The sequence below is a fragment of the Halichoerus grypus genome, chromosome 8 (assembly GCF_964656455.1).
Source record: "Halichoerus grypus chromosome 8, mHalGry1.hap1.1, whole genome shotgun sequence".
Classification (NCBI taxonomy): domain Eukaryota; kingdom Metazoa; phylum Chordata; class Mammalia; order Carnivora; family Phocidae; genus Halichoerus; species Halichoerus grypus.
The window spans coordinates 120402601-120419608 of NC_135719.1; the positions used below are offsets into that span (position 1 = coordinate 120402601).

Sequence of the window (17008 nt, forward strand, 5' to 3'; positions counted from 1 at the left end):
AGGAGGAGATTGTCTGGAGTGAGAAAGGAATGTGTAAAGAGGTGGGGAAAGAAATGGAGATTAGGCACAGTCTCCAGGAAATACAGTCTGCTCTCCAAAACAATGATGTGGCTTGACAACCAAATGGAATCATGTGGGTCCTGAAATATTTCCAACTGTTTAAAAAGGAAGTGACTGCAGAACCAGCGAAGGCCAGCAAGTGTGTTTTAACTCCCCCAGGAATATTGACTTGTCTCTGAAAGAAGGAGGGAAGAGTCACAGATCCTAGATCCAGGCACATCCTGGCCCAGTTGGGCAGAGAGATGGAGGCGGAGCTTCGGCCGAGACAAGGTGAGAAGGAGAGGGGAGGGGAGGAGAGCAGAGCTGGAGTGAGTGGGATCCAGGTAGTGCTGCTAGAGAGGGCAGGGCAGTGTACACCCGAGCGGGGGGCGGGGGGCGGCCCTTTTCTCCATCAGCAGAATGGGAATATTAGCAATATCTGTGAGGCAAGGTACATTGGTCAGGGTCTCCAGAGAAACAGAACCAATAGGATGTAGAGAGAGAGAAAGAGATTTATTATAAGGAATTGTCGCACCTGATTATGGAGGCAGACAAGTCCCAGCATCCGCAGGGTGAGCTGGTCAGCTGGAGACTCAGGAGAGCCAGGTGGTTAGTTCTAGTCCGAGTCTGAATGTCTGAGGAGCAGGAGAGCTGATACTGTGGTTCCAGTACTAAGGGCCAACAGGCTCAGGACCCAGGGAAAGCCAGTGTTTCAGTTCAGTTCAAGTCCGAAGGCAGGAAAAAAGCTGACATCTCAATTCAAAGGCCATCAGACAGCATGAATTCTCCCTTACTCAGGGGAGGGTCAGCCTTTTTGTTCTATTCCGACCTTCAAGTGATTGGTCGAGGCCCACCCACATTAAGGAGAGCAATCTGCTTCACTCCGTCTACTGATTTAAATGATAATCTCATCCAGAACCACCCAGCATAATGTCTGACCAAATATCCGGGCACCTGTGGCTTAGTCAAGTGGGCCCATAACATTATCACACAAGGTTATTTTGATGGCAGACCACAAGAAATCACTGTGTCTGTGGAAGCAGTTCATTTGTATTCATGTAAATAGATGGTCGGCATTTGATTAACCACTACAACCGTGCCTCGCTCTTGGCCTGAAATTCCCTCCTGTCGTTTCCAAGCATGTCCTTGACGTGATGGAAGGGAGTGGGGACAGCCATGGAAGGGAAGTGGAAAGGGGGTAGCAGCCCAGATAGGGGTCTCTGTTAGCAGCAGAGAGCTAACAGAGAGCTGGGACCAGAACGTTTAGGGAGACTTTGGGCTTAAGAAAAAAAAGACCAGGGGCGCCTGGGTGGCTCAGATGGTTGGGCGTCTGCCTTCGGCTCAGGTCATGATACCGGGGTCCTGGGATCGAGCCCCGCATTGGGCTCCCTGCTCGGCGGGAAGCCTGCTTCTCCCTCTCCCATCTCCCTGCTTGTGTTCCCTCTCTTACTGTGTCTCTCTTTGTCAAATAAATAAATAAAATCTTAAAAAAAAAAAAAAGACCACTGGAGAGGCTGAAATAGAGGGCCTACAGAGAGAGGGACCAGGGAGGCAAGGCCTGGCTAGTGGGCAGACTCCGGGAGGAGCCGCAGTGGAGGCAACCCCAGCCCACCCCTGCCTTGGTTCCTTTAGGCCCGTTATTCCTATCAGGCTCAGGGCGAGGGCCAGCAGGCCAGCCCGCCCTCATGTCCCCAGCTAAAGGTTATGGGGACTGATGCTACACTCGATCCCTGTAAGGCTAGGTTAAATTAAATTAGAGAAGGATTCAAAATCTTATCAGAAGAAAGGTAGTGACAGAGATAGCATAGCTCCGTAGCTTCCTTTGGCCCTTGGAATTCTGGAGGGGGTGGGGAGGGGTGCCTGCCTGCCTTCATCCCTGGGAGGTAAGATCTCACTGGAAAGTTGCATTCCTTACCCTGTTACAATGGAGCTTACATCACAGTTCCAGAGGATGCACTTCTAACAATCCAGTGCTATCAAGAGAATGTCCGCAAACACGGGCCCCTCCTGATTCTGGACCCAATCCGTGTCGCTGGGGCTGCATCCTCATGTGGAGGCTGAGCAGAGTCAGAACCCCGGAGCACCTGAGCGTTGTCTGCATCCAGCTTTCCAGCATTGCAGACAGCACATCCCACACAGATGCCTTCCAAACGAGGAATCCAGCATTGTTGGGGGGTGATGAGCACGGCCTTCAGAACGGGGCACACTGCGGAGACTGTTTCTCCTTTGTTGTCCCTGCTGGGACCCCAAGCTCAGGGAACCCTTGTGGGTCAAAGAGAGTGGGCATGTCCAGAGGAAGCAAGGGGCAGTTGGGCGGTGGCTCGAAGCCCAGCTCTGGGGCATGGTTCCTGTGACGCCTTGGGCTAGTAGTTACTGAGCTGCTCCAGGTTTAACTTCTCCTCTCTTCTTAACACAGTGGTTCTCAACCCTGTGTTAAAGTCACTTCAAAAACTGCAAAAAACAACTATGCTTTTATCCATCAGGCTGTTGGATAAAGCTGGACTCTCTGGACGTTGTAGGTTAGAGACATCCCAGGTGATTGTAATGTGCATGTTCATCTTTTCTAATTTGCTGCTTCTAAACCAGATAACAGAGCTTGTGAGGACGGAGCAGGGTGTGGAGAGTGGTGGTGATGAGGCCGAGTCTGTGGCTCCAGGATTCAAAGTGGAGCAAATTACCAGGAGGCAGAGTTTGGTTCAGACTAGAAAGAAATTTCTAACCATTCCTGAAACGCCTCTTCTGGAATTGCCTTCAGGACCAGACCATGAACCCCACAAGATGATCAGTCTTCTGTAAATTTATACTGAACATGCCGAATTTTGCCAAGTTGGATGAATTACCTAGATTAGTAGACTTGGCTCCAAATAGCTTTTGGCTGCTTCAAAAAAAAAAAAAAAAAATCAAGTCCATTCCCGAGAGTTATTGCACTGCCGCTTCCTGCAAATTCCTTACCCTCTCTGAGTGTCCCTGGCTTCTTCCCGAAGATGGCTGGGGGCTGGGATGATTGTCCGCATGCCTCCCCTTGGGGAGATTTCAACACATAGCAGAGGAATGTGAAAGTTCCTGATTCCCTGGGGCTGAACCTGAGTGAAGGTGAATCCTCACATCATCAGTGAGGATCTGAAAGGACAGCAGTCATTCCAAGTTCTCAAGGTCATTCTAACCCTGGAGTGGAGAGCTTTGGGCCAGGGTTTGACTCCCAGCTTCATCACCCTCTGGTCACATGACTTGATCTCGCTAAACCTCAGTTTTTTCATCTGGTAATGGGACTGTGAGGGTCAAATGAGAAATACCCATAAGGTTTTTAGCCCAGAGCCTGACAATTGGTAAATGGTCCATAAATGTTGGTACCTTGCTATTAATGTCACCTTGGATATAAATCTGTAGCCCACCGAGGTGACCGTGTTGCAGGGGACGATGCTTAGGTGGATGTGTAAGTCTGGAAGGTTTGTTATGAAGGCAGTCCCACTACTCTGTGGTCACAGCTCATGGATAGGCTTGTTGAGTCCCATTCAAATTCAGGTCTCAGGTCCTTGGCTCAGGACCTCCACTCCCACAGAGCACGTCTGGGCGTGAGAACAGAAGCCAAGGCAAGTGTTTGCTTTGGAACAAAGAAGGGACGAGGATGGATTCCTGGAGGCACTCGCCATTTCAGAGCAAGGAGTCATCTGTTTCTCATAAGATGGAGCACAGGCAGTGGAATCCATCTTTCTGAACTCTCTAGGATAGCTCATTACTTGTCTGGCCACAGCTCCTGTGGGTCGGGAGAGTGGCTGAAGTAGGACCAGGCCCTCCCACAGCCAGGCCCAGACTTTGAGAATGGACTTGACTTTCTTTTGAGTCTTTCAAGTTTCAGCTAAAAGCATTTCCAAGTTGCTCCCATCCTCTCCTCCATAACTAGATGTGGGCCGGGGGGGAGGTTGGATTTCGGTGGGGAAGGTGTCCAGGTGAGCAATCCTGCGTCACTGGCTCTGGAAAATCCTGCCATCACGCTGATTTAAATTCCTAAGAATGCTTTAACCAACTTTGTCCCTCACTGTGGGATTCAAGAAATTGCCGTCCTGAGGTGCCTGGAAGTGTCCGCCTGGTTGCAGGAGTCACGACACAGAGCCGCGTCCCGACAGACCCGGCCATCATTCACAAGGCAAGGGGGCTTTCCCGTGGGGGCTTGGTTTCTCCCCATCGAACTCTCGGCTCATGTTCTGCTCCTTGCACCACCGGTTCATTAAACTTCCCTCTTTAAAAAAAAAAAAAAAAGGGCATTTGCAGCTCAGAGGTTTATTTTCACTTTATTTATTTATTTTTATTCTGTTGTTATTAGAGTCAAGGCATAGGCGAAGTGAGGCGCAGAGGCCCTACCGGATGCCCATATTCCCAAATCTGTCTTCCCTGTTTCATGGCACCAAGGGGACAGTTCACGGTAAATGAGGAAGGCTCACCCCCACCCCCGCCCCCACCCACGCGGTCCCCTCCCAGCAAGACAGAGGCAGCTGGTGCTGGTGGGGGGAGAACATGCAGCTGCCACGGCTTGCTGCTAGTGGAAGGTGGATGTCAGAAGCCGTCCATCCCACGTCGCTCAACAAGCCCAAACTACTGCCCCGGGATGTACATGGAAGGGACCAGGAAGTATGGAGAGACAGAGCTCAGAAGAGCTGCTGCTTAATAAGGATTGTGTGCCTCCTTCCATGAGGAGCTACTGACCTCACTGTTATGCCCCAGAGGTCCACGGGAAGGTCTGGTCAGGTGGCCTTGCCTGCCTTTGCCAAGAATGAGCACCTTGCTAGGGGAGCGCAAGAAGCGAACATCTAGGGAGCTCCTCCCGTGACCCGACATCGAGCTCAGAATCTGACACCCATCCTCTCAGTCTTCACCGCAACCACGTAAACTAGGTGTCATTCCCCCCAGAGGAGGGGAAACTGAGGCTCAGTCTGTGCATGCGTTAGGCTCAGCTAGGCTGTGCTATAGTAACAGACGGTCCCGAGAATCTCAGCCGTTTTATGCAGTTAGAGTGCACTTCCCACCACACAGCAGCCTTTGTGCTGTGGCTCAGCGATCCCGGCTGCTTTCACCTTTCAGGACACCGGGTCCACGCCAGGCCTCCTCCACAATCGCCGTGGCAGGGCAGGAGGGAGCCCGGAGAAGCAGGCATGCGGTGTTCGCTCGCCTGGACCCCGTTCCATTTGCCAGAACTAGTCCCACGGCCCCAGCCAACGGCAGGAGGGCTGAGTCTTCCAGGCCCTGCGAAGGGGAGGAGGCCCGGATAGTGGTGAACATAGGGCACGTTGACCACAGGGACATTTAATGACTCGCAGGGAGTAAATGGCAGAACGAAGGTGTAAACTGCCCCACAGCTCAAGAAAACTGACACCAGGGAGGTGAAAAGACTTGACATGCTCAGAGCTTGTCACTGAAATACTCCAACTAGAACTTAGTTCTTCCACAGCCTAATTTGAAGCTCTTCCCAACATGTACAACTCTCTGTGAAAGACCACCCTTTCCCCTCAAATTAGCTTGTCTCTACCTACTCACTAATGCCTCAGATCCCACCATCAGGACATGGTGCCTTCACGGGGCCCTTCACCGGGGGAGGTCATCGTCAATGCGGACAAAACCATCAAAGGGTCACATCGTGTAGCCTTTGGGTTAAGAACGTTGGAGACAGAATTAAGAGAATGGAGAGATCAGGATGAATGGGAGAGTCCAGGAAGGCTGCTCTGAGAAGCTGCTGGCTTTGGTGAGATGTGATTAAAGGGGGAGTTCATTCCTGATGGAAATTCCTTCCTAATTCTCTTTCCTCCTCCATTCTATTCTATTGCATTTAAAAATCTACAGAGGGATGCTTGCGTGGCTCGGTCAGTTGGGCATCGGACTCTTGATTTCGGTTCAGGTCATGATCTCAGGGTCCTGGGATCAAACCCCACATCGGGCTCCCTGCTCAATGGGGTGTCTGCTTGTCCCTCTGCCCCTCCCCCTGACTCATGTTCTCTCTCTCTTTCTCAAATAAATAAAATCTTAAAAAGAAAAAAGATTCTCTCTTTCCCTCTCCTTCTGCCCCTCCCCCTCAAATAGATAAATAAATCTTTAAAAAAATAAAAATTTGCAGAGTGCCTTCCATTTACTATTTTATTTAACTCCCTGAACAATTCTGTTAGGGAATTGAGAGGTTAGTCAGATCTTTCTTCCCATTTGACAAAAAAACTGAAACCTACGGAGTATAAAGTAGCTCATCAGAGCAAATCAGAGCCTAAACCCGAATAAAGAAGCAAAAATGTTAAAAAGGAATAATCATCAATCTTCGTGTGTATGTAGTGAAACTGTCACATTTAGAGCTACCTGGTGGTGTATAAATTAATACACTTTATAAAAATCAGGTTTTTAGTACGAAATATTTCATACTAATAATGGGATTCATATAATGCATATATGATATTTAGAATAATAGAACACTGTATCTACAACCCTGCTTATTACCAATGTTCTAAAACATTAGGTCACTTTAAGTTTTACAAATGATATATACCAGAATATATAGCCAAAATTCAAATCATGCAGAAGATGGAAACTTTATTTTTTTATTTTTTTAAAGATTTTATTTATCTGTCAGAGAGAGGGAAAGAGAGAGAGACAGGCAGGAGGAGAAGTAGGCTCCCTGCTGAGCAGACAGCCCGATGTGGGGCTTGATCCCAGGACCTTGGGATCATGACCTGAGCCAAAGGCAGCCGCTTTAACCGACTGAGCCACCCAGGAATCCCAGAAGATGGAAAATTTAAAGCCCCTTTTCTCATCATGTCAACCTCTGAATCCCACACCCCAGGAATAACAACTGTTAGCAATTGGACACATGATCCTATATATGTTCATTTTGGAAAACAAGCCAGCCATATATATGCATGTGTGTGTGTCAAAAGTCATACAAAAAAGTCCATAACTGGGGAACCTGGGTGGCTCAGTCAGTTGAGCGTCCAACTCTTGGTTTTGGCTTGGGTCATGGTCCCAGGGTTGTGAGATCGAGTGCTGCATGGGGCTCTGTGCTGGGCGTGGAACCTGCTTAAGATTCTCCCTCTCCCTCTCCCTCTGCCCAGCTCCCTGCTCTTTGTCTCTCTTTCTCTCAAATAAATAAATAAAATCTTAAAAAAAAAATCTATAACCTTTGGTCCTGTCACCCCATTGTGGGAATTTATCCTAGGAAAAGACCTCCCACGCTCCCGTCTTTCCTAGAGATGGCCAAATTCATTCCCACATGAGACTCTTCCCTTGTTTCCTCTGGAACTCCGTTTCCCCAGATTTGCTTATGGTTGGATGTCCATTCAGGTCTCAGCTCAAATGCCACCACCTCTGAGAGGCTGCCCATGGTCACCTGTCTAGACTTGCTCCCTCTCCTCACACAACCTCCTGGCACACATTAGGAATGCACATTTTAGTCCAGAGGATAAATGTCCACTTGTGAAACCAGCACCTGGTCTACTTAAGTAAGGGATGTTATTTGACTTACCTTGGAACCCTGGCAGCTACTTCTGCAAAGAAAGAGCTCTTGCTGGCTTTCTAAAAACCTGGCTGAGTGGGAAGTCAGGCCAGCCTGGGGCCAACCTGACTGTCATTTCTTCCAGCAATCTTTCAGATGCAGATACTGCAGGCGGGAAAGTCACCCTCCCACCAATACGTTTTCCTTCTTGGCTTCTAAAACAAAGAAGAGGTAAAGAAAATTCAATGGGTGAGAGTCTCTGTCAAAATAACACCTAGGCAACACGTAATTAAGATGAATAATTTCAACACTCTCAAGTCAGACAATGGAAATATTAAGAGTTTCCACCAAAACATAAACTGGGCCAAGTGGGCGGGGTCTCCAGAAGTTTCCGAGAACACTCCCAGGTGGGGGAGTCAGGGAGCAGCTTCTTGCTTAGGGGCGGGGGGAGTTAACTAATGACTTGGTTACGTCACGCGTTAAGCTTGCCGCCTGTTCATTTGTATTTCAGATGTGCCTTTTCTGGTGGACACCAATAACTGCCTGCCCGGGAGCCTTTCCAGCCCTCTTCTCCATTTTCTGCTTCCCGCTATGGACAGTGAAAAACCCCAAAATTCACTTTCCCAGTCTCCCCAGCAGCTAAGGGTGACCCATCTTTGCCCAATGAGAACCAAGGGGACAGCTGTTGCAAGGATCTAAGAATGTTTTTTCCCCGCTTGACAAAAGGAGAGAAGTCAAAAAACAAACTCATCGCATTGGCCCTGCACCTCATTCCCAACTTTTGACCCCTGTCATGTGGGTGAATGATTCCAGGAGCTATGGCAGTCATCTTGCTACCATGAGGTGACCAGCCTAAGGATCAAAAAAAAACCTCTAATAATGGTTTGTCCTCAATTACATCACGGGGGGTTGCTGAACCTACCCTGGAGGTACCCTGGAATCTAACTCCCAAAATAAATTTCTTTACAGTTTAAGTTAGTGGTTCTCAAAGTTTGTGGTTAAGTTAGCATGTTAGAATCACCTGGGAAGGGCGCCTGAGTGGCTCAGTTGGTTAAGCAACTGCCTTCAGCTCAGGTCATGATCCCAGGGTCCCGGGATCGAGTCCCACATCTGACTCTCTGCTCAGCAGGGAGCCTGCTTCTCCCTCTGCCTGCCACTCCCTCTGCTTGTGTCCTCTCTCAATGTCAAATAAATAAATAAAATCTTTAAGAAAAAAATTTCCTTTAAAAAAAAAAAAAGAATAACCTGGGAAGCTTTTAAGATTCCTCATGCCCACGCCACAGCCCCTACCAGTAAAAATCAGCATTTCTGGGAGGACTGCGGAAGGTAGGGTGGTACTCAGGCATCAGTACTTTAAAAAATCTGGTGATGCAAAGGTGTAGCAAATTTGAGACCCAATAGCATAAGCCAGTGTTTACGTGCTTACAAATCACCTGGGAATTCATTAAACTAAGACTGATTTGGTAGGTCCGAGCTTCTGTATTTTTAGCCAGATCCCAGTTGATGTGGATACTGCTGGTTCAGGGACCATACTTTGAGTATGGAGCATTACTGTTACAGTGGCTGAAGGCATCCTAACTGGTACATCCTTTTTCTAGAGGCAGAAGTCCATCCTCATCATTTCACTGGTGTGGGTGGAGGAAGCCCTCTGGGAATGGCGAGACAGCAGGAAGGGCCTCTCCCTGCCAGGGGTCTATTAGCCACTCTGTGTCACCAGGCCCCCAGCCAGAGCTGATGGGTTCTTAAGTCAATGCTTCATCCAGTAGTAAGCAAAATCCTGGGCTGGGAGGCTGGCTGTTTGCTGGTGTCCTCTCCGGGGTGCGGCCCCAGCCAGGCCAGCTCTCATGACCCACCCAGGCCTCTGCAGCCGTGGGCAAAAGGGCTCTAACTAAAGCTCCCCCTTTATTTGGGGGCCTTCCTCCACTAGCCTCCATCTCAGCTCTGCTCTTGGCTGGTAATAAGGGAGTGCCACTTAAGGTAGCATCTTTCTCTTTGGTTGCTAAAAGTCAGGCTTCCAAAAACAGTCAAGGTGAAATTTCAGGCCAGAGACAAAGAGCCTTGGCAGAGGCCCTCCGTCCCCTTCAGAGTCATCTGCATATTTACCCTTCCTTACCTCTTTCCTTCCAATCTCCAAGATGACATGCCAGCCTCCCGACTAACACAGCAGTCCCCGGGCTACTTCTGCAGCTCTGAAAGCTCTCAGCAAGGTCATCGGTGACCCCTGCCTTCTCCTTCTCCCTGCACGTCCGACTGGCTAGTCTACGGCTCCATTTCCCTGTTCCCTTGTGCAGCAAACGCCTCAAGGAGATCTGTCTGCCCTTGCATCTGGGTCTCCCTCTGTCCCATGCATGCCTGCACTCAGTCTCCTGAGGCCTCAGTCCCCACCAGCCCGCTGAGGCTCTCTCGTCCAGGTCACCCATGGCCTCCAACATGCCGGTCTAAAACATTCTCCCCATAAGCAGCTTTGGGAGGTCAGCCTGCCCCTTCCCTGCCGGCGTGCTTTCACTTGGTCAGCACGCCTCACCCGCTTGGCTTCATCTTTCCTCTCTCGCTCCTCTTGTTCGGTCTCTCGGGCTGGTTCAGCCTCCTCTTGCGGACCTCCGTGGTAGAGGCCCAGGGCTCGGTGCTCTCTTCCCTGCTCCTCCCTTCTAAGTTTCTCCAGGGACCCCATCTCTCCAATAGCTGTCAGCTCCACCTGCAAGCCATGCCCGACCCCACCCCAGATCCGGACTCACGGCCTCCCATCTCCAGCCGCACGCCAGTATCTCCCTGGGGGTGGTCAACGGGCACCTCAAGTGCCACGTGTCCCGAGCAGAATTCTTAACTTCCCCTCGCCAGCACCGTCGACTTGGAAACTCAGGAGGCAAACTAGGAACCAGCCTTGCCTCTTCCTTCCTAACACCTGCCTCCGTCCCAGCATCGAATCCTCCCGTCAACTTTCCCAATAGTCGGCAGCTTTCAAATCCCGTGCTCCTCGCACCTCCCAAGCCAACCTGTGGCCTCCTGCAGACACACAGAAAAAGCGGGGCTCCGTGGGCCACAGAGATGCGGGCCTGCCTACCTCTGCACCCCCATTTGCCGCCACACTCTCCTTCCCACCGCGGGAGCCGTGCTGACCTCCTGTCACACCTCAAGTTCCTCAAGTTCCTTCCGGCCGCAGGACCTCCATACCTGCAGCTCCCTCCCTCAGATCTGCTGGTCCCACTCCTTTCCCTCAGGCCTCTGTTCAGTGTCTTCCCTTCAGAGGCTTCCCTGGCGCAGGAGCAGAAAGAGCTTACCTTTCCACCCCAACCACGCTGTCTCTCCCCTTATCTCGCTTCATCTTTTTTCCTGACACCACTGACTTGATTAGGTTCTGTACTGATGTGTTTATAATGGTTTTGTTGTCTGTTCCCCTTCTTGTCTGTAAACCCCACTAGAGCAGGGCCTTATTTGTGTCGTTCACGGCTAACTTGCAGAGCCAAGCACAGTGCCTGGCCCATAGCAAGGGTTGAATGAATGAATGAACATGTCTTGCCTTGGCCACTTGACACATACTGTGAGGAAGGTGCCTCGGCTCAGGCTAATGCACCTAAGAGACCACATGTCTGCCTCAGAGCTGCTTCTGGAGTAGAAGCAGGGGCCCGTTCCCAGGATGGTCCTGTGGTCACCTGATCCATGGCTGCCGCCCCCGGGGTCAGCCTCCCAGGGATCCCTCAGCCAGCCCTGGGGGCCATTTAGACCCTGGTCTCTTTCATTCCCGGTCCTGAGGCTCCGAAGGCCCCGGGAACGGTTGGGTCAGATCTGTGGCCTAGGCGCAGGAGCTCCCAGGGCTCTCCGGGGACTGAAAGCCACCCCCACACCTTCTCTGTCCTGCGTCCAGCTTCCCTGGGGGTTGGTGTGAGTTCCTGCACTGGTCCTTTCAGCCCAGGCTGGGAGGTTAGAGAAACCGACCTTGGAGGCTGCCCCAGGGCGAGCTGATTAGCCCCCGGAGTACATTAGAGGAAGTAAATAAATGGATGGATGGGTGGATGGATGGATGGATGGATGGATGAGTAAATTAGTAAAAGCTCCTCTTGCCTCTCTGTTTACCACCCTGGAAATTCTACCCTTAGAAATTCATTCTTTTGGGGCACCTGGGTGGCTTAATCAGTTAAGCATCTGCCTTTGGCTCAGGTCGTGGTCCCAGGGTCCTGGGATGGAGCCCTGCATCGGGCTTCTTGCTCATGCTCTCTCTAGCTCTCTCTCTCTAGCTCCCTCTCGTGCACTCTCTCTCACAAATAAATAAAATCTTAAAAAAAAAAAAAAGGAATTTTTTTTTTTTTTTTTTTACTCTCCACACCCAGCATGGGACCCAACATGGGGCTTGAACTTACAACCCTGAGATCAAGATCTGAGCTGAGATCAACTGTTGGACACTCAACCAACTGAGCCACTCAGGTGCTCCAGAAATTCATTCTTAAGGGACGAGAGGAATGTGGCCCTACCTCCTGCAAGAAGTCCCCCAGCCCCCACCCTCCTGCCCTGCCTGGGCCCTCCCTCAGCAGAGGTGCCTCCTCATCCCTCCAGGGCCTCACGCCCTCCACCGCTACACCATGCCAGGTACCCCCGCGGGCCGGGCCTGCTTCTTCTTCACCCTGGTGTCCTTCAGAAGTTCCTCCACCTTACTGTGCAAATAAAATCATGAGAAAATAGGAAAAAAGAAATCCCTCAGGCCTGGGTCAAAGGATAGACTGATCTGGTTTGGGGCCTATGCCTGGAAGCTGTATGGTAAGCTAACACTCCTGTCTTCTAACACAAAGACCCTCAGGTGACACCGGCAGGGACTGTGTAAGCGACACAGCTGCCTTGATTTGGCTGGTCTGGGGCGCCCTGGGCCTCAGGACCTGAACGCCCTCTGCGCCCCCCCCCACTGCACCCCCCACTGCGCCCCCCACGGACTCTCCCACGCAGCCGGCCCGAGAACCCCTGGCTTTCCGGGCTGGCTAATAGGCGCTGACTGGAACGAAGGCCCCGGGTACGTGGGCATCGCTCCGGACAGTCTGAGTCACCGAGCCGCGCCGCCAGCCGTGAACAATTCAGCCTGGCGAGCGCTGCTGAAGAAGCCCGGTGCCAGGCGCTTGCTGGTTGCTGGGGAAATGCAGAGAGCCATGGTCCCTCTCAGACTTTCCATTCACTGTAGACGGTCAGAGCTCGGGAAGTGGCTCGACAGCCACGCTGGGCGCTGGTGATGAAGCGCAGGGTGAGGGGAGGAAATGGCTGGGGGCGAGGGGCGCCGACCAGTGCCAGGCTGGCTCCAGCACTACCTGCCGGCTGGCCCCGGCTGCTCGCGCCACCCCCGAACCTGCCGGGAGGGCCTGTTATGGGAGGGGAGCGGGGTCCACAGAGGTGAAGGTTCTGGCCCTGAGCCCCGTGTGTCTTGACTGCTCTTCTGTCTCTGTCCCGATGCTATGTGGGGGCAGAAAGAGAGCCCAGGGAGCCAGCCTCTGACATTTGACCCTGAGGGTCGGAGGGGTCTTGGAAGCTTGCTGCCCAGGGGTTAGGATCCCTCCATCAGCTGGGGAGTCAGGAGGAGCCCCAACACCCTCAAGTCCTCTGTGTCCATGTGCCCCCGATCACCCAAGGTCCTGGCTCGCTCTGCCTGCTCTAAGAGCCCCGGATACTCTGGCCTTCCCTCCCCTACCAGACTGTGAGACCCATCAGGGGTGGGGGACAGGATTCCCCCTTCCCCACCTTTATTGTCCACCCACCTCTCCGGGGCCGAGCAGACACCCAGCCAATCAGGCACTGGGGGCTGTCGGTGGCACAAGACTTCCGAGGGGGCCCAGGGGCTGCAAAGTTGGAGATGGCCTTGGATTGGAGAGGCAGCGTAGAGAAGCCAGGGGTCGACTGTCCAACCCAGCCTAGCTGAGTGACCCTGCACTTAACCTGTCTGTGCCTCAGTGTCCTCAGTTACAAACTGGAGAAACACACTGTTGCACCTACCTCCGGGCATCGCTGTGAGTGACGCCGCGGGGAGAGAGAGCGGCAGAGCACCGTACAGCTCTATCCACTACCATCAAAGTACTGTCCCGTCGCCGTCACTGACATTATGTTACCATTAGTGGTTCCTAGTTCCCCGGTGGGCTCTGGGCCAGCCCCAGGTACAGACCTTGGACTTTGAGCTTGGGCTGCTGCCTTGGGCTTTGCTGGTCTTTTTCTTAATCCTGGGGGTGGTCAGGTGGTGGGCTTGGTATCCACAAAGCCAGGGGTGCTCAGGCTCGGCTGCGTGTTAGAACCCCCCGGGGACCTCGGAAAAATCCTGATGCTCCATTAAATAAAAATCTGTAGCAGTAGGAGCCAGGCATCAGTACTTTGTGAAGCTCCCCAGGAGATTCCAACCGGCAGCAGAAACTGAGACCCAGTGCTTGATGCTCATTTCTCATGCACACGAGAGACAGTACTCCAGCGGCTGGAGGCTGGTTTGAGGGTCAGATGAGTGGCTCTTGACCTACTAGCCATATAGCCTTGGGCAAGTTCCTTAAGACTTCTCTGCCTCAACTTCCTCATTTATAAAACGGGAGGGCAGTATCAACCTCACAGGTGGGTTTTGAGGAATAGCATCAAGTTAAATAGGGTGCCTGATACGTAATGGGAATTTAATATGTATTATTATTTATAGCCATAGCTCAAAGTTCCCCTCATTGGTTAAGTATATCTTACAACATGCCCAAGAAGATGTTACCTACCCTCCCCACACACATACATTTAAAATTTTTCCCCTTGAAGCTGCATGAATCCAACTGTAAGCCTCGTCAGTCCCACTCTTGCCTCACACCATTGCCAACTAGTTTCTTGGGATTATTGTAATGCTTATAAGGTTGCCCCTGGGTCCCATGTAAGAAGGTTCTTTGTGTCCTCCTTAGGTCTGATCTGTAAGGCACTGCTCTTACTAGGGGGTCCCCCCTGCCGGGACAGGACTTTCTCATTTGGAGTCTTCAAATCCCTGGGTTAGGAATGGGGAGAGGGTCCCCCACGCATTCACCCGGGAAAAGCTGCACAGCCTGATTGATATGTTGTTTCCTTGCATTCGGCTAAAATTATCTTACCTCATACTGATTGGAAGCCCTGGCAGTTAAATGCCCTTGATTAATTAAGATGCAAAAATAGATCAATGATTACCTCTTACATGCATTTTTCCTCCATAAACCTCTCAAAAATGAAGATTTCTAGAGAAAAGTCCTGGCCATAGGAGGGATCACTGGTAATGGCTTGGTCAGGGACCCCTAGACAGGACAGGATCATTCAGAATGTGGTGGTTTTGCCAATTCATATCCAGGTGTTGGGGCTCAGGTTAAAACTAAGATGCTGTTCTGGCGGGAAGGGCTGATTTTTGTCCTCTGAGGAAGGATCAGCAGGCCAGACCCCCAGAACTTGTCTACCCTGCTAGGCCAGAACTAATGTCTGAGCTGAGGGGTGGGAGCTGAATCATAGGGAAACCATCATGGTAGAGCCTCTGCCTTAATAGACATGGTTACTATAATAGATGCCGTCTCTGGGCTCCTACCATATACCAAGCATCTGACATATCTTCTCTTGCTAAGTTCTGCCAACAGCCCTATGAATTAGATACTAACGTCCCCAGAGAGAATTTCTTCATTCATTCATTCAAAAATATTTATTGAGCTCTCACCATATGCTCAGCTCTTTTGGGGGGCGAAAGCCAACACAGTCCCTGCCTCATGGAGTTTACAGTCTAGTGAGGGAGACTCATATTACTTGGACAATACACAGATCAATGTATCAGAATCTTTTTGGCAACACGTCAGATTGAGATATTTCAGGTTGCCTTTCCCTTGCTACCATCTGCTGCGTAGAGCATGAGACAACGCAGCTGAGCTCAAAAGAAAGAAAAGAAAATCCTCAGATTCCAGGATAGTGCATGAACTCAAATCCAGAGTAAGGAATGGGAGCTCAGCCTATGATTCATGGGGTTTTGACTAGACAAAGGCTCTACGGCCTGGAGCCTGGAGTTCTAAGGCCCTTTTAGAGACAGGAGGTAGCCCCAGGCTGTCTGAGGCAGGAGAGCTGGAATTCATGCCCCTGAACTTATCCTTTTAAGGCTTGGAGCCTTAAAAAGAACCCTAGTCAGGGAAGGAGGAGGCTGGGAAAATTCTACCAACCTGGCCTGCAGAAGGAGCAACACTTTCTCAGCATCCTGGGCTTGGGGGGGAGAAAAGTTCCTATGAAAGATGGAAGGTCCGGGCCTGACCCACATGGAAGACAGAGGCGGACTGCTCCCACTGCTTCCCTATCCCTCATTGTGCCACCGGTCCCAGGACTCTTGTGCCAAAAGTTAACATAAAAATTAGTTCAGAACTTAACGCCCTGACTGAAGCAAACCCCAACGTACTCTGTAAGAACATTTTCACAATGTAGGGCTCACAAACATCCCAGAGCAAAAACAACTCCCAATGAAGATGAGTTCCCAATCAAAATTACAAACCACACAGGGAAAGAAACTATCGATAAGAGATCATCAGTAAATACAAAAACAAAACAAGACAAAAAATTTGGAAGAATTCACCCTCTCAGAAATAGAAGTAATAGACAAATCTAAAAGCAAAATAAACATTTTAAGTGATTATAAAGAATTTTTTAAAAGAAGGGACACCTGGCTGGCTCAGTCAGTGGAGCTTACAACTCTTGATCTCGGGTTTGTGGGTTCAAGTCTCACATTGGACATAGAGATTACTTAAAAATGAAATCTTAAAAAAAAGAAAGAAAAGAAGTAATAATAGAGAACAGGATAATATGAAAAAAAAATTGATGGAAAACAAGCCAAATAGAAGTTCTAGAAATGAAAAATACAGTTTTAATAAATTATTGATTAAAATTAATTGGTGAAACATCAGAATAAGACATTTAGCAAGTTGCGTTATACCTCTGGGAAAAAAATCACTCTGCTAGTACACAGTAAGAAAATGAAGAGAAGAAAAATATGAAAGCAACCATGGCTAAGAGATATAGAGAAAGAAATGACAAGATCTAGCCCACCTTAGCCGGCATATCCAGGAGATTGAAGAGTGTATGGGAAGGGAGCAATATTTGAAGACATGATGGCTGGGAATTGATCAAAATTGAGGAAAAACCTCAATCTTCAGAGAATAAACACCCAGAGTCCTGAGAAAATAAACAACACAAATTCACACCTTGGGCACAGGGTGGAAAATCTGGAGAACAGCAAAGCCAAGCAGATAGTATTAGATAGTATGGTAGTTCTATGAAGGAGAGGTACCTAGTTCGAGAATAGCATGTAAGTATGGAGTGCGGAGGGAAGGGTGTGCTCATCTTCCCTAGGGGTCAAGGAAAATGTGATGATTAATTTTACATGTCAACTTGACTAGGCTGTGGTACCCAGCTATTTGGTCAAATGCCAGCCTAGATGTTGCTGTGAAGGTATTTTTTTAGATGTGATTAACAATCAGTGGGCTTTAAGTAGAGCAGACAGCCTTCCATGAGGTGGGTGGGTCTCATCCAATCAGTTGA

General features: G+C 50.2%; 2 long non-coding RNA genes across 3 annotated transcripts; one reads left to right on the forward strand and one right to left on the reverse strand.

The window, feature by feature from the left end:
* The first annotated feature begins 234 nt into the window (after positions 1 to 234).
* On the forward strand, positions 235 to 8161 carry LOC144378865 (uncharacterized). Its single transcript, XR_013440749.1, has 3 exons — positions 235 to 330; positions 7647 to 7732; positions 8013 to 8161. It is a non-coding gene; the product is annotated as an uncharacterized LOC144378865 (long non-coding RNA).
* Positions 1496 to 16635, reverse strand: LOC118551586 (uncharacterized). Of its 2 annotated transcripts, XR_004925143.2 has the most exons (3): positions 16517 to 16635; positions 7532 to 7716; positions 1496 to 4276 (listed from the first exon to the last, which is right to left on the reverse strand). It is a non-coding gene; the product is annotated as an uncharacterized LOC118551586 (long non-coding RNA). The 2 variants fall into 2 exon arrangements; XR_013440750.1 differs by lacking the exon at positions 16517 to 16635 and having other exon boundaries at positions 7532 to 7867.
* Positions 16636 to 17008: the final 373 nt, after the last annotated feature.